Below are 23,215 nucleotides of genomic sequence, written 5' to 3' on the forward strand. Positions count from 1 at the left end.
AATTCCCAATGTGGTAAGCAGTAAATACTGAATCATTTATGAAGCCAAAAAGACTAGGGTACAAATTATAGTACTGAATTCAAATCCCAGCTCTTGCTTTTTGTAGGATAGCCGGTCTGTTACTTAGATAAGTAAACTAAATCTCCTCCATTTAGGCTGCTGGTAAAGATTTAACATGGCTATGTGTGTAGAGCACTTACACAGTGTTTGCCCAACTAATACATGGTAATAGTATTAATTTAGTAATAAAATATGCTGTTATTACGGAGTCAAGTTACAGGCGGCTTGACAGGATACATTGTACTCAGAAACTGTTTAATTGAAGACCGTTTTTTGCAACTACTTAAAAAAAATAAACTAAGATGCCATGATTTATTTATCAGATTTCAAGTGTCTGGAAAATTATTTCCCACCCACGTTTGATTATGCATTAAGCCACAAAATATTTATAATGTTAATTTATACATTAATTGGATTTTAATACTCACAAACAGGTTTTAAGAGCTGCCTCACATGTTTGGACACATTAACAGCTATCAGGCATAGTCTCACACTAAATTTTAATTTTGTAAATATTTAATCTGTCAAATGCCACCAAACCGTTAGTGTATTAGAACCATACCACCTTAACCAGATGATTAAGATATACTGAATAAACAGAGACTCAAACGGTTACTCTGTGGAGACTCTGTCTAATAGGCCCAAAGTTATAGTAAACACCATTTACTCCCTCCATCTAAACTTGGGAAAAATTAGGAAACCAGTGGCGCACGTTCGATTTTTTTTTTACACATTAGCACATTTTAATTAAATCTCTCGAAGTCTATCATAATATATGTGGGTCTAATTAACTAACTCATCAAGCTTGTAAGTGGACCACAGAGCAAAATATTTGAACTTGAGCAAAGCAAGATCATTAAGGAGGAACATTTGCCAAAATTAGTTTGACTATAAAAAGGAAGAAGACTGGATTTTTGCACAAGCTGATACTTGGCTTTCTAGAAATGAGCCTTCCTTTAGAAAAGGGTGTGTTTCACAGGGGTTAGAGAAGCCAGGTAGGCAAGTAAATTGCACCCGAGAAGCTCAGTGTTGTCAGAGTGAGCTAAAACTCAAGACAAACTGGGCTGATTCAAGAGAACGATAAAAGCCAACTAAATAGAAGCTGGCACATCCTAAAGGTCTACATATTATAACAGAAGAGTCAGGAGAAGCAAGTGCGAATGTCTTCCGGCCATCTGCAGTCCATTTGCTCCTTTCATTAAATATTTACTGTGACCCAAACATATGCCAAACACTGGACTAGCACTGGACTGGCAGCAGAATGTATCAAGCCCTAGGACCATGACCCAACGTCACAGCGATTCAAATTCCCCAGAATCTGAGGTAGAAGACCAAGCACTAACTGAGTAATCTTGAGAAATGGTCTTTGGTAATAACAAACATGTAAGCCAAGCCATGTGGACATCGTGAGTAGGAATGGTAAGGATGTGGCAGAGGCCGCGTCAGTCTCCACACGGAATCTCTGCTCAGGGTTGAGGAATTGGATTGAGGGATTAAGTAAGGCATGACCATTTGGAAACTTGGTTGTCTGTAACCCAGAGTCATTTTGCCGGTGAAAACCCCCTACACATGTGCATAGCCTGTGGTAAATCTCCTGGGGGGCAAAAATCTAAGGTAAGATTTTGAAACAATATCCTCCACACCTCCCTTCCCACCAGCTTAGAAAATGGTGAGCAGCCTGCCTGTTCTGTGTGCTTGCTAGCTTGCCAGATTTTGGCTGATGGCATAAACTGCCTCTGCCTGAATTTTAAAAAAGGAAAGTCTCTCCAAGAAAACATCCAGTGGGTGCTAACTAAGAATTTATCTAATTCATTAAATGGCATCATTGATATCAACGGTATTATAAGTGGCTCGATTTTTATCAAACCCATTGATTAGAAAATAAGAAACAGGGTTCCATGGGATACATAAAGTGTGTTTTGCCCCCCAAAAATACTCATTTTCCTCTGCAGAGGCTGGGAATGTGATCTGATTTACATCAGGGTCATTGCTGATGTCATCAGTTCAAACGATGCCATCCTGGGTTAGGAAAGCCCTTGATCCAACAGGACCCGTGTCCTGAAGAAAGAGGCGGCCTAAAGGCAGAGCTGGGGTGACCCACCGTCAGCCAGCTACACCAAGGATGACTAGAAATGACCAGACGCTAAGACAGGGCACAAAGGAGCATCCAACAGGCTTTCAAAACAGCAAGATTATGCCAGTCCCTTGCTCTGGGGACTCAGAGCACTGGGATTTGCACTCTGCACCTGGAAGACAGTAAATACGAGGCGTTTAGAACTAGGCTGTGTGAGGCGACACATCCAAACAGCTCAGGGACCCGATGCAATGCACAAAACTGGGCTCCAAGAGCACTGGAGACACCGAGTGTGTAGCATGATTTGGAGAAAGAAAAAGAATGTTTGAAAAACATTTTGAGAGAAACAAAGCAGGGCTTTTGTCCCACATGGAAGATAAAAAACATTACCTTGAGGGGGAGGAATGCTTCTTTAATGCATGATAGATGCCTACTTACAGAAAAGCCCATTCCCTTCAGTAACTTAAAACAACCCACCGCTGGGCAACATTCAACAAGGCTCCAACATGACACTAAGATCACTTCTTCCCTTCTCACTCTAGATCCTCTGCATCATGCCCCACATCTGGATAGTATTTGGAAAAGGACACACACACACACATACACACACACACACACACACACACACACACACACCTCCTGTCCCGTGACACCTAGTATTTGGAAAAGGACACACACACACACACACACACACACACACACACACACACACACCTCCTGTCCCGTGACACCTTATCTGCCACCCTCCATGACTCTATTTGTTCCCAGTCCTGTCCATCACAGAGCCCCTCCCATTTTCAGGGAAATAGAACTTGAGTATTGCCTTTCCACTACTCAGCCAGACTGGAAGCTTAGGGGAGACATGTCACATTTCAGACAAACCAAACATGATAGGAAACGCAGACAGCTTGAAAAAGGAAAACTTAAATGTTTGGGTGATGTACCGCAGAGATGACGGGCAGGTTTAATGATTAGGTCCACACTGACTTCCAACAAATGAGACAGAGATTCTACCTGGCTAAAGATTTCAACTCGGTGACAGAGAAGGTGAAGGTAAGCCCAGCATATGTATTACATGGTGTGGCTAGATTGTGAACCCAACCCAATAGATGCTGACACTGCAAAAGAGAATGGGATCTCTGTGGTCTTGGCCAGCCATGGTCAAACCTTTATCTGAAAGATTAGGGGAAAGGCAGGGAGTCCTGGGAAATGGACCTGGACAGTTTTGAGACAGAGGCTGTGTTAAGAATAGATTTTCAAACCTTTATAACCACACACAGGTCTGCCTTGTGACCCCCCAAACTTCCATGCCTGATCACTGGCCTGTCTTTTGTTGGTAGACATTTTGGCATTTCAAAAGTGTTCTATGTGAGGCGAAATGAACCCCAAGATAAGGACTCAAATAGTTTTTCCTTCTTGCTATTGTTTCTAATGTATTTATAAGATGATTTCTTTGTTGCTTTGTATGTCCCTCCCCCATGGTATAAACCCTGTTTTCACTGTATTTGATGTTGGTATAATTTGTGGAGAGGAAGGGAAAAAACAAATTGTTTAAATGGGGATACAGGTGAACCCATTGCAACAATGAGATGTACAAGATGTTAGGTTGAAAACTGAGCTTTATAACTTTGGTGGTAGGGGGTATGGGAGGGCAAGGATGGTAAGGGGAAACAAAGGAGGAGGCAGAGGCAACAACACTTGATAAAAAATGTACTTATGTACTTACTTGCTTATGTAATTGTAACAGTATTTTCACAATAAAAAATATTAATAATAAAAAACAAAACAAAAAAGCATTCTATAATATCTGTGCACTGGTAGGTTCACGCTTGTAATCCTACCTACTCAGGAGGCTGAGATCTGAGGATCAAGGTTTGAAGCCAGCTCAGGCAGAAAAGTCCATGAGACTCTTATCTCCAGTTAACCATCAAAAAAACAAAAAACAAAACAAAAAACCAAAAAAACTCCAAAAACAGAAAACAAAAAACTGGAAGTGGAGGTATGTCTCAAGTGGAAGAATGCCAGTCGTGAGTGAAAAAAATCAAATGAGGCTATGAAGTCTTGAGTTCAAGCCCCAGTTACACATGCATGCACAGACATACATACACACCAATTAGATTCTCCAGGTGTGGTAAGAGACCAGCACACACCTGTGGAGTCCCAGCCTTGTAAAAGTGGAGCTGGGGTTTGATCAATGGTAGAACACTGGCTTAGCATGTGTGAAGCCATGGGTTTGACTCCTAATACCAAAGGGAGGAAGTAGAACAGAAAAGAACTTGGTAAAAGTAAGAAAGATAGAGGAAGGACTTTCTTGTTTTCTAGATTGTTGGGGTTTTTTGTTTGTTTGTTTTTGCCAGTCCTGGCCTTGAACTCAGAGCCTAGGCACTGTCCCTGAACTTCCTTTGCTCAAGACCAGCATTCTACCATTTAAGCCACAGGGTCACTTCTGGCTCTTTCTGTGTATGTGGTACTGAGGAATCAAACCCAGGGTTTCATGCATGCTAGGCAAACGCTCTACCACTAGGCCATATTCCCAGCCTTTCCTTGTTTTTTTTTGTAGGATAACCAATAATACAAAAACAAAGATGGGCTTTTACCTCTGCGAAAGGGAGCATAGGAACTTCTCACAAACTCCTGTTTCTGGTGATGACTACAGGAATTTGCAACTCATATGAACTGAGGCCACAGTCCATAAGACCCCAAAAAGTAGACTTCCATGTTAAAGCTCAAAATAAAAAAAGAATCAATTCCTATTTAGCTTTTTTTGTCCTCAAAAAGGTAATGTAGCCCCAATTGAAGGGTATCAATCTGTGAACACATTTTTACATTTTATCTTGGGTGGTAGACATTACAGAGAATGACAGCTTTTTTTTTTTTCCATGTCAGGTGAACAGAAGCAAATTTCTCTAGCTTTCAGCTAAGGTAAACGACTCCATGCATGGCATAGCTCAGGAGAGTGGTACTGTTTCATTTCCCTGGAGGAGGAGAGGTTTAAATCCACAGACAAGTCATTGGGAACTTGCTTACAAGGAGCTGGGGAGAATGCAGGAGCAATGCATCCTGCCTGAACAAGTTGGTGAATTAAAGGCTTCAGTCCTCAAATGAAAAAAAAGAAAAAAGAAGAAAAATTATAGCGATGTGTCATTTTGACTTTGGTTCTGAATTCAGAAATCAATGCCCAGAGAGAGAAAAAATGCCATAATGCATACAAATGTATTATCTTTTTAGAATGGGAGTGAAATGTTAGCAGTCTCTGAATGCATTTGAGGCCTAGCTGCAATCAATAGGGCTCTCTCCTTACAACACCCTATCCAGACACTGAGGATGACAAGAGTCACTCGAATTGGTTGAACATTTCCTCTGGGCCAGTGATTGGGTCAAGGGCTAAAAGTGCATCCTCTAACTTGCTCTTTACAACCACCAGCACAAAGTTCATTCATACTCAGGTACTCAGATGAAGAATGCGCAGGGATGAGAGACTTCCCAATTTACTGGTAATCCATGAAGGAGGTGGGTGCTGATGGCTCATACCTGTAATCCTAGCCATACAGGAGGCTGAGATCTGAGGATCATGTTTCCAAGCCAGCCTGGGCAGCAAAGTCTGTGAGACTCTTATCTTCCATTAGCCACCAAAAAAAAAGTAGAAGTGGAGCTATGGAACCAGAGCACCTGCCTTGAGCAAAATACCTAAGAGATGAGCCCAGGCTGAGTTCACACACACACACACACACACACACACACACACACACACACACATTCAAAGAGAATTAAAAAACTAAAATAACTGGTAGGGACAGGAATTCACATAAGGCCCATTGGCCCCGTGCCTTAAACCCTGGTTGTGGACACATGAGTAATTACGAGTCCAGTACAACTCAGGGACCCAAGCATTCTCTCTGTTCCCTAAAAGAATCCTTGCCTAATGTTACAAACTCAAACATCAAAGCCTGAAGACTCCCCTTGAAAGCTGTCTAATTTTCATTTCAGTATTTCAGTAGTGATTTGATTTCCTGCCTCTCGATCTTTCTTAATTCTGTTAGGATCCCCTCTTGCGAGAGACAGACTTAGCCTAAGTGGTCCTACCACGGCCAGCTGGGCAGTGGATCAATCATAAGCCCATTAGGAGAGGGCTGGAGGGGCAGGGATGGCACACACGCTGTGGTGGCCTGCCAAGAGAGAGCAGGCTCCTTCTCCACCCTGTCCCATGACTTCAGGGTCTGAACTCCAGAATCAATATCCCCCTTCTCTACTCACGATCCTCCTACAGGTCACAGTTCAAAGCCAGCCTGGAACAGGAAATGTGTGAGACTCTTATCTCCAATTAATTGCCAGAAAACAGGAAGCAAAGCTGTGGCTCAAAGTGGTAGAGCATTAGCCTTGAGCCAAAACAAACTCAGGGACAGCTCTCAGGCCCTGAGTTCTAGCCAACAACCAAAAAAAAAATAGATATATGAAAGATATATGATAGATAGACAGACAGACAGACAGACAGACAGACAGACAGACAGACAGACAGACAGATAGATAGATAGATAGATAGAGCAAGCTCACTTGGGTTTGATCATAAATTTCCTGTAACAGGATGAACACCCGAAGCCAGTTTGCTCTCTTCCTACGCACCTCCTAGGGTGGTAAAACGATAGGTGCACAGCCAGTTAGCCAGATCACCATGATTATCAATACGAGCAGAAACAATAGAATTCCTACTAAAACTAGCAGCAGAAAGAACAGCACTTGAGGGCCTTCCCAGCCACCACAGCATACAACGTCTACAGGAACGGGCAAATTACAAGCATTGGATGAATTTTAATTAGTAGCTAAATCCTGAACACAAATAGTATGATTAAGAACTACATATATTTGTACATTTTTAAATATGCTTTGCCTTCAGCTATGAATAACGAATAGTCCTGAAATAAGGACGGGCATAACGAATTAAGATATCTCCACATATTTATTCTTTGAAGACACTGATTTCAGAGCATTTCTTCAATTTTTTCCCTTTCTTAATCCATTTCACCATGCAAATCATGAATGGACTGCCCAAGACCCTAATTACATCAGCATATAAGATAAGGCACACTCGCTTTCAAATTGCAACAAAATCTGTGTCTATCTTTATTCCAAATATAGTCACCAATGGAATCCTAAGGCTTTGATCTGCTACTTGCAAAATATCAAAACATCTTTAATATGCAAATCGAGATAGGAGCTTGTAAGGTCATTTGGAGAAAGTTTTGGGTTTTTACTTTTTAATCCCTCTTACAAGTCTGAGGGCCCTGAGGATTGTGACTTTAAATACAGCTCTACTACTAACAAAAACCTGCCAGCTTATCCTTAGTCATGTTTCAAAATGAAATTGAGATGTTAAATAGATCGATTCTGGTTCAAAAGCTGCTTTGACCACCTCTCTATCCATCTTCCTGACCGGATATGGGAACTGATGGGAAGCTATCCATCATTCCAAAGTCGTTTATCTTGTCAACAAGCCAGGATGGATCAAAGGCTGGAGCAGGTTCCCTTTAGCCTCCCTTGTCTCCAGTGGGTAACAGTCTTCCCCTGAAAGCAATCCTGTTGGACAGCTGGGCAAAGGGACAGGCATGTTAACATACCCACCTCTAGGATTAATGCTAAGGATCTTTTTTTTTTTTTTAAGGAGGGGTACAGGTAAAGATGAAAATTATATTCCATTTCCAGCAAAATGATGAACTCAAAACCTCCTTGGTTCATAGTGCTGGAGTTGGTGGACACATAAGCCTCTCTGTATCTGGCCAAGGCATTTATTATTGTGTTTGTTTAAATGGAAGAAATGGTCTTCATCAGGTCTTATTATGATGCAAAGCTGCAATGACTTCACCACTTTGTAAAATTACTATGCAACGCAGATCTTCAGGTTTAAGACAGGCATCCTGCATTCCCAAGCCTGCAGCCACGCCCATCACTGTAGCACAGCTAGTTTTGGGGTTTTATGGGTTTTTTAAATCTCTATTGTAAGAATAAGAGGTGCTTACACATGTGCTCGTGGTGCTTACACATTTCCTTCCATTCACATTTGAAGGTTTTGTATCTTGACCTACCCCTCCTCTGGATGGCCACGGGGAAAGGTCAAATGCAGGGAGAGATGCTTGAAATGACTGACTTAAAAAGAAAAGGGCTCTATGTCTCTCTCTCCCTCTTTTTCTCCCTCTCACTCCCTTTTCTGCAGAATTTTATTCTTTTATTGTCAAGGTGATGTACAGAGGGGTTACAGTTACATAAGTAAGGTAATGAGTACATTTCTTGTCAAACTTATTACCCCTTCCCCCAATTTTCTCCTATTTTCCCTTCCCCCTCCCTTCCCCCCCCAAGTTGTTCAGATCATTTCCAACATATTGTCTTGTGAATATCGCTGTTGTCTTGGTTCCCTGCCTCCACCTTGTCCTTTGTCTCACCATTTTGACAAGCTGTCAGGTTTCAGCTGTTGATTTGGGGGTTGGGGTTGGATTTTTGTCTGTTTGCTTTTGGGTGGTATTCGGGTTTGAACTCAGAACCTTGTGTCATGTCTACCCCACACTTACAGTGGTTCCCAATCAAGTCCCCAAGCAATGGATAGACAGCAAAGAGAATCTGTCCTCCTAGAACCAAAAGCACGTCATGTTACTGGGTAACAGATAAAAAGCCACTGAGTGGGGGCTGGGAAGGTGGCTCAGTGGTAGAGTGCTTGCCTTGCATGCCTGAGGCCCTGGGTTCGATTCCTCAGCACCACATAAGCAAAAAGAAAAAAGCCGGAAGTGGCGCTGTGGCTCAAGTGGTAGAGCACTAGCCTTGAGCTGAAGAGCTGAGGGACAGCGCCCAGGCCCAGAGTTCAGGACGCACGACCGGACCCAAAAAAAAAAAAAAAAGCTACTGAGTGATGGCAATTCTAATCACATCTAGTTCATTGAGGAAAACCTAATTATAACTTGTTTCTCTTGGAGTGACATTTTTTTAAACCAATTACTGCCCAGGAATGATAGGAATATACATCCAGGTTACTTTTTCCCTCTGCCTGCAGGAAGAATTCATAGAGATTAGGGAGGCTGATCTCTCTCCCCCACCCCAAAGTTCTCATGAAATCTCCCCTTATTGAGAAGAAACAAGCTACAATTTCTAATTCTGCCTCATTCCAGGCAGCCCCAGTAAGAAACAGAGAAATTGACCTTCTCGAACCAAAAGAATGAGTGGAAGTAATTTGTATCACTCACATCAAACAGAAAGGATAAATCCTTCCAATCATGCTCAAAGAGTAAGGAAGAGAGATTTGAAGAGATCTATTTCCATCTGCTTTTAATGGTGAGGAAACTGATCTTAACTAGAAAACAGTCTCTATCCTAGAAAGGGGAAAAATGCGTATTTTGTAGAAAGGTGACAAACATTACCATTCAAAGGCACAGTCCTTTAGAAAAGAGAAACTGAGAATGTTGAAGAGCCAGGTATTAGGGAGGGGAAAATGACCCAACAAGATTCATGCTGATAAGAGAGAAATGAAGAAAGGCAGAAAATAATTGAGAAAGCTGAATCCTCACTCTTCAACACTATCAAAAGCTCGTTGCTAGAGAATCTGGAATACAAACCCCTTTTAGAGAGAATAATTTGATGTAACAGAAAAAAAACCCTCACACACAATCATGTGCAATTTTTGCTTTATGTTTAACTCTTTGGGGGAGGGGTGCTAAATAGAGCTTGAACTCAGGGCTTGGGTACTGTCCAGGATCTTTTGCTCAAGGCTAGTGATCTATAAGGTTATAGAGCCACAGCACCACTTCTGGTTTTCTTGTAGCTAAGTGGAGATAAGAGTCTCAGAGACTTTCCTGCCTGGGCTGGCTTTGAACCTCGATCCACAGATCTCAGCCTTCTGAGGATTACAGGTGTGAGCCAACAGCACCTGGCTAACTCAGTAATTTTTTAAAATTCTCTCTTAGCTTATACAGAAGGCGAACTCAGTATTTTTGTGTGTGTGTGCATGCTCTACACACAGGCACAAGCACCACTACTTAGATTTGAACTTCGGCCTGGGCACTGTCCCTTAGCTTTCTCACTCAAGGCTGGCTACCTAGCACTTGAGCCACAGTTGCACTTCTGACTTTTTGGTGGTAAACTGGAGGTAAGAGTCCTATGGTCTTTTCTGTGCAGCTTGGCTTGGAACTGTGCTTCTCAGATCTCAGCCTCATGCATAGCTAGGATTACAGGCATGAGCTGCTGGTGCTGGCCTCTCGACAGCTTTTCCAAACAATTCTCTGCATGGCATCTCAAGACCTCTCAGCTGAGATACTGGATGCTGGGCATGCCATACATCTGCCTGTGGGCAGTGCCCAGCGGTGTCCCTGGCACTTTGGTAAGCTCCCTGTGAGTGTTAGTCCACCCAAGCTCAATAGTCTACATTCCTCCCTTCCCCGTGAAGGTCATGAGACCTCCACTTTTTGTTTTCTGACAGAATGCTGTAGAGTGTCAAAAGTCAAACATCTGTTTGTCTTGCTGATATTTTCCATGCGGTGCAAACAGAGGAAAGGCTAGCAATGACGTATGCTAACATCTCAGGCACTGTCGGTATTCTAGGACCAGAGGGGGAACACGATGTGTGAAGGGAAGGAGATAATAGTTATGCATGCCCACCGTTCACCAGCAGTCTCATCTGCACACCCCGTGACTCACTTGCTAAAAAGTACTCTTGCCAACCACCGCTCTCTTTCCCCTTTGGGATACCTGGTCATCTTTTGAAAGCACCTTGCTTACACTTCCTGCTTCCTCCGGAGCATGGGGTCACAGGTGTAATGTCCTGTGTCAGCCTCCTGCTGTTGGCTGCCAATGCCATGCAGCAAGATCTCTTTGAGGCTGACTTCAGGCCTTGCTAAGTCACTTAAGAAAAACATCCAAGCTGGGTGTGGTGGCTCACGCCTATAATCCTAGCTGCTCAGGAGACTGAGATCTGAGGATCACAGTACAATGCCAGCCCAGGCAAGAAAGTCCATGAGACCCTTGTCTTTAATAAACCACCAGAAAAATGGAAGTGGCGCTGTGGCTCAAGTGGTAGAGTGCTAGCCTTGAGCTGAAGAACTGAGGGACAGCGCCCAGGCCCAGAGTTCAAGCCCCAACGACTGACAAAAAACAAAAAAAAACCCAGCCAAGTCCTAACCTGCCAATCACAGATTGGCGCCTTTAACCCGTCCCCACCTCCCAGACACAAGCAAGCCATGCACAAATGCAGTGAGAGCCTATTAGATGGAACTTGGCAATTGCACGCTATTGACTCTTGTGTGTGTCCACCTACACACATGTATGTCCTCATGAATCACCCTGCGTGGGGCTCCGGTACCATGTGAAAAAATTCTTTATGTCTAGGGAATGTTTTCTCCATTCAAACTACCTGTGCAAATAAAGACAATTAAGCAGCCAGGCACCAGTGGCTCACACCTGTAAGCCTAGCTACTCAGGAGCCTGAGGTCTGAGGACCTGTGGTTTGAAGCCAGCTCAAGCAGGAAAGTCCATGAGACACTTATCTCCAATTAACCACACACAAAAAAGCCAGAAGTAGGAGCTGTGGCTCAAGTGGTAGAGGGCTAGTCTTGAGCACAAAGCTCGGGGACAGCACCCAGGCCCAGAGTCCAAGCCTTAGAACTGATATAAATAAAGAAAAAAATACACTTAAACAAAGAGGAGCATGTCACTGACTTAAGGGATGCCTCAATGTATGGGCCTACACACAGAAGTATCAGCTTTTCCTGGGAGTTGGTTTACAATATAGATGGTCAGATGTGGCACAAGACTGTGGTCTCAGTTGCTAAAAAGGTGGAGATTGGGTGGACGGAGGTTCAAGGCCAGCCTTGGCAAAAATGTTACCCCATCTCAACCAATAAGCTAGGTGTGGTGTTGGGAGCCTGTCATCCCAGCTCTGTGTGAAGCATATGGCAGATTCTTGGGTCTTACCCTCAATTATCAACACACTAACCCAGATATGGGTTTTTCAGCCCTCTAGAAGACTGTGAGATACTATGAGGTTTGAGAATTGATGCCTTTGGAGAAGTACAGCAGACCGAGTATGATGGGGTAGTCCAGAAATTAGACGTGAAACCTGGCTCCTTAGTGCACTGTTATCCACCCACCCTGTCTGTGGGGTGGCATTCATTACCCAGGGTCGCTGACACGAGGAATACAGTGCACAGTGTAACCAGCGTTCAATACACATCAATGGTTATTTTGGGAGGTGGGGTGTCACTACTGGAGTTTGAACCCATGGCCTTGGGTAGGCAGGTGCTCTACCACCTAGCCCCAGAAGTAGCCCTGTTGTGTGTATCAGTTATTTTAGAGATGGGGCCTTGTTTCCTGCCCATGTCATACTTCTGGACTGCTATCTCCCAGTTCTAGGCTTACTGTGGTAGCAATCACCACCATACCCACATCTTCCACTGAGATGGCATCTCACAAATCTTCCTGCCCAGGCTATCCTAGTACTGAAATCCTCTCAATCGCAGGCTCCCAGGCGGCCAGGATGACAGGTGTGTGGCTATTGGTTGAGAAGGAGTCTTGTGTGGTATGCCTGGCCTGGCACTGAACCATGACCCTCCCAATCTCAGCTTTCCAAGTAGCTTTGATTTTAGGCATGAGCCACTAGAGCTCAGCCATCCGTGGTTATTGAATGATTCGGGGCCATAAAATATAGAGAAAGGACTTGAGACTCAGAGGATAGAAAAATTCCAGTAGTATATGACTAAGCAAAGACAGAAGCCAGCAAACAAATTCAATGATAACGCATTCATTTGTTGCAGTGTTATACAATTTCCATCCTTGATTCATGTTAAAATCCCACTCGAATCCTGAAGAATGACAATTGTCTATATAACATTCAATCCAGCCTGAGCTTTCCCTTACCTAACCATGATGAAAGAATGAGGGAAGACCGATAAATCTTTATATGTTTATGAAGGTGTCACTAGCTTTTATATTTTTATATACCATATTCAGGTACCTCGCTGTCTTGTTTCAGCAGCATTATTGACATTAAAGACACTACTTTTTCAGGGAAAATAAGGCCGGCATGTTTTTGTACAGAACAGCTTAGAGGAGAAGACAGCCACACTGTTTCAGATCTGCTCAGGGGAAACAAAAACAAACAAACAAAACAAAACAGCAAATTCTATGAACTGGGCAGCTGGCAAGCATGCTTTTTATTCACTACAAGGAAACAACCGAAAGCATCAAATGTCAGCCCTGACGGCTGGAGTCTCTCATTTTTCCACCTGACATAATGAGTTTTAAGACTTCAAGGCTGCTGCCCAGAAGTACTGGTGGGTCCTGAGTAATTGGTTTGGAAGAGAGAAGAAATTGAACAAAAGGAAGAAACAAACAGGGACTCATTTTTATTCTCAAGCTATGTGGGTGGCATTTATTTATTCCTGGTGGGATTCTGTAAGTCAAATCTCCATTCTTCGGGTTGGTGAGAGATTTCAAGGGTATGTTAGTCCCACATTACATATGGGGATGAGATGAGGGGCATGTGCAGAGATGCCAGGACACATGGCTCCCGCCCAGCACCTGTTCAACGTATTATGTTATTTCTTGCTTCCTTCCAACAACAACAACAAAATCCAATTATACTGACTTCTATCGACCGATGTTTTATCTTATATTTCGCAGTACTGGACATGGAACTTGTGATTGTATGGATATAAGGTGGCATCAGATACTTACAGAATGCAAAAATAAATGCAATTGTCTCTTAATTGTCTCTGTGCTACGAACCCCTGCATACGAGGCAAGTCATTTGTACTCTAGAATTCTTGTTGACAATCAAGCCACAGTCTTTGATGGGAAGGCAGATGCAGGAGTGTGGGGTGGGGTGGGAGTGGGGGGCAGATGACACACTTAAGCTAGGAAAAATCAAATAAGGGGCCAGTCTCCAAGAACGGGTGTCCATCAGGGCTGTAGACGTACCACATCTCTCTCCTCTTTGCCCATCCTGGGCAGCGATCAGTCCTCAGGAGGAACCCACACTTCAACATGAAACGCTCCCACTCATAAGTAGTGGTTAGAGTAAATGGTTTGCTACCAGGCCCTCCTCTATTTCATTAGCTCCATTTCTGTGGAACTCCTCCACCAAATTATATGGTACCCGCAGAGAGGGGGGAGGGGACCCACGCACACCATCCTACCACCCTCCGCAGCCAAGTGGCTGCACAAATTGTTGGGTACCTCGGATTTATAGTAGGGAGAATAATGCTCCCCCAAAGACCAACATGGCCACACCCTATTCACTAGAATGTGCCCACAACAATGTTACCCTAAAATGACCTAAATACTCTGGGCTATCCTAAAGGGTCCAAAGTAATGAGAAGAGCCCTTGGAAGTGGAAGAGAAAAGAAAAGGAGGACATTTGAAGTGGGGGCAGAAGAAGACAGGACATTTTAGGCCCAAGAAGAAGTAGAGGTATGGGCTAAGGAATGTAGATTCAAAGAGCTGGAAGCTGGAAGCAGACCCAAGCCGAAATTGGAATCTGCCAGAATTGTGATTAGGTTGGAAGTAGACTTCTCCCCCGAGTTCCCCTCAAAAGAGCCAAGTCCTGCCAACATTTTGACTTACCTTCTAAAAGCAAAGCAGAGAACCCAGCTAAACTAACTTGCAGGCAAACTTCTGACCTCTCGAAACAGTGACTTCATAAATGGTCATTGTTTTAAGGCATGAATGTACAGTAATTTTTGTCTTATTATCATAGACTACTATCATCAGACTTGCTCAATAATCTAGGAATATTACAATGCTAATATTGCAGTGCTAGTGAGCTTTCTTTTGATTCATTCATCTAATATGTGTTTTTGAACTAGCTCACTCACTCTGGTCTGGTACATGGTAGTAAAATTTACAAGACCTAAACTCACTGTTATGAATGAACTGAGCATCTGTTCTTATGCTTTGGGTCCAACTGGGGGACAGAAATATTAAACATTTACATAAATCCATATGCAACAGCAGGCTGTGTGCATTAAACAAAGGGTAAGTGTTTGCCCCAGTCTACACTAATAGAGGTCTCAGTCCAAGAGTGGGCCAATGAAGACCTTCTAGAAGCATTGGCATTCCAGCTGAGACAGCAGTACGGGTAGGAGGGGCATGAGGGTGTGGAGCTCTGAACACAGAGAATCCAGGAAAAGCCTTGAAGCAAGGGGAATAGAGGTGCACAAGAAACTTAATGCAGCCACACCTGAGGCTAAAGAGAAACGTAGCGGCTGCATCTGGATATTTTGTGCCCTAATCTAAGGAGGCTCCACAAAGAAAAGTGAAACCTGTATCATGCTTCAAAAGGCAGAGAACAAAGTCAGCGACCAGTGGCTCAGGTATGTCATCCTAGCTCTTTAGGAGTCTGAGATCTGAGGATCATTGAGGCCAGCCTAATCAGGAAAGTCAGTGAGACTCTTATCTCTACTTACCCAGGGAAAAGCTGGCAGCAGAGTTGTGGCTCAAGTGGTAGTGAATCAGACTTGAGTTGAAAAGCTAAGGGACAGATGCCCAGGCTTGAGTTCAAGCCCTAATGCCAGCATGATGATGCTCTCTCTCTCTTCCCCCCTCTCTTCTCTCTCTCTCTCTCTCTCTCTCTCACACACACACACACACACACACACACACACCCCAGAAAACTTTTTTATATGTGCCAGTCCTGGGGCTTGAACTCAGGGACTGGATACTCTCTCCCTGAGCTTGACTCAAGGCTAACACTCTACCAGTGTCAGCCATAGTGCCACTTCCAGCTTTTTCCTGAATAGTTTATTGGAGATTAAGAGTCTCACAGACTTTCCTTTCCCAGGCTGGCTTCAAACCGTGAGCCTCAGATCTCAGCCCTCCTGAGTAGTTAGGATTACAGGTGTGAGCCACCAGTGCCTGGCTTCAGAAACTCTTGACCATGAAACGATATTCAAGTTGTGCCTTTGGGCCATTAGCTCTTATTACTTTCATCCATAGCTTATGATACAACATGTACAGCCTGCCCTCCAAACACCAGACCACCCAGAGGTTCAGACCAAGCCATAATGCCATAACCTTGAGATTCCAGGACTGAGATGTAGAGAAAATGACTTTATTTGCTCTAATGCTCAAGATGATTTATCTACAAAGTAGAAGTGATATTTTTAATGCAAATAGGAGACCTAATAAATATTTGCTCGGTAAATAAATGCATAAATTCCTGCGTTGCTTGACTCAGAGGATCATATGAAAACTAAGCATGTGAACACACTCCACAAAGTGGAAAATGTTGAACCAATGCAAATAATCATTGTTATGATTAAGCCGACAAATGTCTTCATGCAGGAGAGAGGGTTCTTGTTCCTGGAAATGGAAAATTAGACCTGACAAATGGACTGGAACAGGTCAGTGACCAAAGTCATGTAAAATTTTGTCGATGGATACACTTACGGTGAGAATGGTAGGCACCTGCCACGGTGAGATTAAGGCAGCAACTATAGAGGAGTAAGAACTGGATGAGGCATTTTGAGCTCTGGGTTTCCAGATAAACTTGTCTAATGAGAACAATGCAGGCAGCACAGTTCTAGAGATTGTTAAGGTAGTGCTTTAGCTATTGATTGCTTGGCTTACAATCTGTCGAAAGTTTCAGCCAGTACCAATTTGACATTCTTATAAAATGTAGACTTCAAATCTTTACCAGGACTCTTTCTTGGGGAAAAAAAAATAACCAAGAAGATCCTGTTACTCTGGAGACTCGCTTTCTGATATTCTAATTCCATCCAAAAGGAATTCCACTCACAGAGCGAATCTTGTAAAATGCATGAGCTTTGGAATCTAAGCAGCTGGGAGTTTTTGAATCCTAACACTTGGAGCAAATGGGCAAGTAACCTAAATGTCGTAACTTATTTATCCATCACTTAAATCAGAGTAATAAGGGGATGTCACGGTTACAGTTAAACTTCAGGCAGTGTGGAGTTCATAGAATTATTTCACAAATAAAAGTTGGCCACTGAATCTGGGGTTGTACATGAATGAATTCAGTCAATGATGACTCGAAGATATTTGGAAACAAGCTGTGTCTTTTCTGAACACGTATAGAAATTTTGTGGTCATTACTTTCTTTAAAACACTAGAACAACTCTAACACATCACATATATTGTTTTAAGTGACACATCATCTAGAGGTATTTTAAAGCTATATGGGAAAATTGTGGTGATCATATGCAAACACCACAACATTTTACACAGGACTTAGTCCTCTGAGAATTCTGATACCCACAGTAGAGGGTCCTGGGAAAAATTCTTCCTCAGAGCACTGAAGAACAAGAGTCCCATTACTGTCATTGGAATTATTGGCCTGTATTTCCTATACTAGCTTAAAAGTCTGAATTATGGTAAGACAGAAAGATGCTTAAAACACAACTCACTCACACAAGCACCTTTTAGTTCTTTCTCCCCTGTATTAAAATTGACAAGAAAGAATTCCAATCTACCTACCACAGATGCATAGCTGAGCTACTTGTCTTCCTTGGGTATTTTTTTTCCTCTAAGGCATGCATCTTGCAGATCAGAACTCACCCTCAAATGCCACCGTTTCAGTGACTCTGGAGGTCAGTCATTGTAATTTCTATAAAGCTTTAACCTCAGCCACACATTGGCAGTATCATGGCTGAGACCTCTCAGGGAAGCCCAGAGTTCAGGCATGTGGTAATTAGATCTCAAAATTTACTCCAGTGGCCGGGAAAGTTGTCTAAGAAATTCTTATCATGGGCAGCATTAATTACACTTAAAATGACAGAGCAGACACGTGGGAAGTGGCACTGTAACCCAGAGAGAGAGAGCTGGCCAGAAGAAGGCCACCGAGGAGCACTGATGGGATCTGCATGGCCCTCATTGGCCTCTGAGACACAAACCGATCTTCTGGGAGCAGAAAAGAGCGCTTTCCCAGTCTGAATCAACTTGAACGGGGTCTTCTCAGGAAGCTGCAATACGGGACAGAGACGCTTCTGGCATTGCATGGGCTTACTTCCCCAGGGCAAGAAGCCATTAACATTCCGCTCTCATTACATTCACTCACTCAAACGTGGACAGAACGGATAAAAGTCTGATGCCTGCTCAACACAGAATAATGCCAGCCCTCATGTCCCTACGGACAGAAATACAACGTTAAAACCACCATAACAAATGGATCATTGCATGTCGTGACAGGCACCTGGAAGACTAGGTAGCTCACACCTGCAACTCCAGCTACTCGGGAGACAGAGATCTGGGGGACTGAAGTTCAAGACCAGCTTAAGCAAAAAGTTTGCAAGACTCCATCAGAACCTACAACCTAGGCCTGGTGACACATATTTGCTATCCCAGCTATTCAAGAGGCAGAGGTTGGAGGAGTGCTAGCCTGGCCAAAAATGAGAGACCATATCCGCCCTCCCCCCCCCCATAAATAATGAAATCAAACAATGGGCTGAGGTTTTGATCTAGTGATATAATATATAGCAAGCACAAATCCTTGAGATCCAAAAGCTGTACCACCATAAAAGGAGGGAAGGGGGGAAGGAGAAGGAAGAGATATGAGAGTTAAAAAGACCAAGAACTGGGCTAGGAGCAAAGTGAAAGAAAGTACTATTTAAATTTGGAACTAAAGGCAAAATAAACCTTTAGGGAATGAAGAACAAGAAGCCTCGAGGAAGGGGGAAGGTCTCAGGGCACTTAATGCTCATACCTGTAACTCTGACTTAGATCTGAGGATTGAGGTTGGAAGACAACCTAGTCAAAAATAGTTGGGGAAAAAAAACAAAACACCTTTTTCTCCAATTAACCATCAAAAGAGCAGAATTAGAGCTGTAGCTTCGACAGTAGAGCACCAGCCTTGAGTGCACGCTCTAAGTGAGGATGCGAGGCCCTGAGTTCGAGCACCAGTACTGGCACAAAATGACAGCTAGGACGAGAATTTGGTGTGTGTGTGGGGGGGGGAGGTAATGTAAGCATTCAGTCCATAACACACGACTACCTGCCCTAGGCCCAGAGAATGTTCCACAATCATCTCCATGGATGCTGTCACACCAGCTAGTGTGTTCAGAACTGATAGAAGCACTGCTGGTAATCCCTATGGGAGAATCTCCTCCACCCAACAGCTGGGAAACACAAACCCTGGGGCTAAATTTCCAAGCCTCCTCCCTTAACTCAGAAACAACCATGTCTGGAAAAGGCTGGCCAGTTTCACAGCTCCCTGCTAGGTCCGCAGAGACTCCTCCCTCATTCAGTGCTCCTTATCTTTCTCTAGAAGCCCACCATGTGGAACTGCTTCCCAGAGAAATGAATGTCTGCCAAGCTAGAAGCGGAGCGAGGGACCATCCTGAGGATGTGAGCCATAAATTTCTCTTCTGCCTGGAGAATCTACTGAGCCCCACTCTGTGCCAGATGCCCTGCTCTCCCCCTAAAAGCTTTAGCTCTGCACACAGGCTTTCTCAAAGGTGTGGGGCCACTGGATGCTGCTCTACCAAGTCTAATGGGTGACTTGTCATTCCAAGGAACTCACTCCTTCCTATTCAAGGTAGCCTCGAGGATCCAAAGCAGACCATCTGTTGTGGTGTCAATCTAGTGAGGTAAGGGAGTGGAAAACCCTGGGAGAGTCTGGAATCACAAGGTTCTTGCATGCAAAAGTAATGTGGCGGCATTTTCAGCCCAGCTGTGAGACTCTGCAGGACTAAGAAAACACAAGTCCCCCAGGAGCCGCTCCCTGCTCCATGCTAATGAATTGGGGATGGGGCCAGCTTTATGAACTAATTGGTCATCTGAGAGGCCGGCTTCCTTATTATTTTTTAAACCATGTCTTTAAGTGGAGATTTTCTTGCTATAAATATGCTGTCTTTTTTTATTTTAACGGCAGCTATGGCCCTCCACAATTTTCCACCTTAACTCTTTTTTTTCTTTTAAACTCCCAATTTCTCCCCACACTTAATCTCTGAAGATTAAGTGTGTAACCAGAGCACCCAAAAAAAATGCCTGTATTTATTAGTTTGAGGGTTTGCCTATTGTTTTAAAGATGAAGCAAAAGTCATTATAAGAGGCCAAGAAGCTTGGGTTGGAAGGAGGGAAATAAAATCAGCATTCATCTGTGTCAAATGTGAGTTTAAACGCCAACACCGCCAAGCCCTGCAGACGCCTTAACACGCTTCCTTGTGTAATAACATTGCAGAATACATCCTGCCTAAAAGGTCGGCCACAGGTCCTCGGACAGTATTGTCACGCTGCCATTGAGAATTTCCCACCATGACTCGTGTTTTCATTAGTATGAAAGGCGGCATTAAAGCGGCAATGTTTTCATTGTTCTTCCCTTAAATTCCTAAATTTCCACCCTCTCTAGTCCCACCACTATATGGCTCTTGGGCCCTGACGCAAACCTACGATTTAAGGTAATCTGGTAGAGTTGCTGTGAAATCCTCAGCTTTAGTAAGCATTGTGTGCGGTTTATTTACAATAAAGATTTAGGGCCCCCTTAACCCCCTCCCTCCACAAAAACTCCAAATGAACCATGGCCTTGTTAGAGATGCTTCTGTTCTGACCATCTTAAATGGGGTTAACTGGGCTATGAAGATACCCACTCTGATCTTCAATGCCTCTTTGGTTTAAATGGGTTTCCTGGCCTGAGAACCTAGTAACTCCCATCCACCATAACTACTTAAAGTTCAGGATGTTTCGCATCCTTCAACTTCCTGAGCATGCGAGTCCTCCTTCTCCCCAGGAAAACAAATTCACTCATTTCATTTCTTCAACTTTACTGAATATCGATCGCATACAAGGCACAATGCAACACTGAGGGTAGGACACTAGCAATAGGAAAGTGGGCCGGGACTAGCTGACATTAAAGGCACTATGAAAAGCTGCTTTCTGCTGAGGGTTCACAAATTAACCGGGAGCAGGATGCAGGCCAGGCTCCCCAGCCTCCTTCTCCGAGTCATCCCGTCCTGCGGCCAGTCATTTGGCAGACATCTTGGAAGCCAGGACGAAGAGGACAGGACTCCAGGAGCTCAGAACACCCGCCAGGTGCCAATGAGTCTTACTGTATCAGAGTCCCATCTGATCATCAATCCTGAGACAATGGACTGTCAGAGAGCATCTAAAGCCACCTCAGGTCACCACCCAAACCTACCTAAGACGGGACTTGTCTTACTTGCTCATACTTTCTTCCCCTCTGACCCCAATTCTCACTATTTCACCTAAAGCAAATGTCCGTACTCTGAAGACAGCCTCAAATGGACTGAAGTTCTATCTTCCCATTGCATGCCCGCACCACATGATTAATCTATCTCTGACCTTCACCTTGGCTCTTTCCTTGGCCTTTCAGGGTGCACGCTGGATAAACATGTAAGACTCCTAGAGTGTGGGTCTAAGTTTCAAAATCCCCCAGTCAAGCTGAGAGTTCTGGTTAGAGTGACCATGGAGCTCTCTGAGGGCAGACAGTCATGCATCTCATCAAGAGCAGAGGAGAGGGGAGGTAACATTGTTGTAAACTCTAATGGGAAGGAAGAATCAAGAAGCTGGAACAAGTGTGAGATTCAAAGATGCTGAGGTGTTTCCCTGCTTAAACAAGAAGAGTTTGCGGGAGGTTGATCCAGCTGCTGCAACGCAAAGGGAAGATTAGCAGGAGAGAGAGGAACCTGTGAAGCCCCGGGGGAGAGCAGTCAGGAGGGCCAATCTGCATTGCACTCACAAGACTGGGGTTAGAGATGAAGGAGAGGGGCAAACCCTGAAGTGTGACAGCTGAAAAGACACCACCACGTGGAAAGACACGGGAGGAAGGTGAGAAAGGAGGGGGTGAGTGAGATGTGGGCGATCTGAGGACTGGTAAAAATGCTTGATGAAGGAAGAAGTGACGTCAAGGATGACCAATGGCCAGAGCCTAGGGGACCTTCGTCATTGGTTTCTAGTTCTTTCCTTCTCCAAGGTAACTATTATTCTGAAATTGAGATGCATTTCTCTCTCCTACAGCTTGTTTTTTTTAAAAAATGCTTTTTACTATACATATAAATATCCCTAATAACATATGGTCTGGGTTTGCATATTTAAAGTTTTCATATAAATGTTATCATACTGTGACTAGAATCTAACCCCAGAAGAAAAGAATAGCTTTAACATTTGAAAATCTATTAGTAGAATCAATTTCACAAACAGATTGGTGAAAGCAATGCCACACAATTACCTGGATTTTATAAACACAAAGGAGAAACATTCAATGTCCATTCATTATTAAAAAAAAAACAAACACACTCTTCAACTTGTACATGAATCATGCTAAACCAAAGGTTTCTTAGCTCTGGAATGATTGATATTTTGAGCAGGGTAAGTCTTTGTGGGGGGGCAGTGCTATGCTCGGCCAGTAGCACCCTCTTCTTTATGGCAATCAAAACATCTTCAGACATGGTCCAATGTCCCCTGGGGATAAAATTGTCATTGCTGGGGAAGGATTATGTTGTGAAAGCTATGCACCTTCCTAGGTTAGTTTATTGATGTGTAACAAAAAGCTGTGGGGGGGGATGGTAGTATGATGCATCCATGGTATTTTCCAGCACTTGCCCAACAAGCCCTCCATACAGCCATGTCCCTGTTGATGGCGTGGTGGTGAGGGCACAGCGTCACCATGCAGTTGATCAGGACATGGAGAGTGAGGGCAGCTGCACACTGCTGCTGAAAGACCCACAGCACATTGCTGGGATTCCCTTCCCTCTCTGGGTCCTTCAGCATTCAGCACGGAGGCTTTGTGCTTCGCCAGTCATTTCTCCCAGGAGAGATGACACAGGAGAAATGACAGAAAGCTGAAGAGAAGTCAGAGAATAGGTAGTCTCCTGGACATACATACATAAAACAGAATCAGACAAGGGGGGAGAATGTGGTAAGAGGAACAGTTTCTACTCTGGTCTAAAAGGGATGCCTGTGGGTAAGAGGGAAGAAGGGATGGGGGTATTGCTAGAAACATGGGAATTCCACAAACTAGATGTTAAAGGCCCAAGAGGAAGATGGGGCCCCCTCCAGACACCTGCCAGCATCTATCTCCACACCTGTGAGAACGAGGCACACGCTAATGTGCACGTACTCTGCTCTCTCTCTTCTGATGGC

Source organism: Dipodomys ordii, unplaced genomic scaffold, assembly GCF_000151885.1.
Source record: "Dipodomys ordii isolate 6190 unplaced genomic scaffold, Dord_2.0 Scaffold135, whole genome shotgun sequence".
Lineage (NCBI taxonomy): Eukaryota > Metazoa > Chordata > Mammalia > Rodentia > Heteromyidae > Dipodomys > Dipodomys ordii.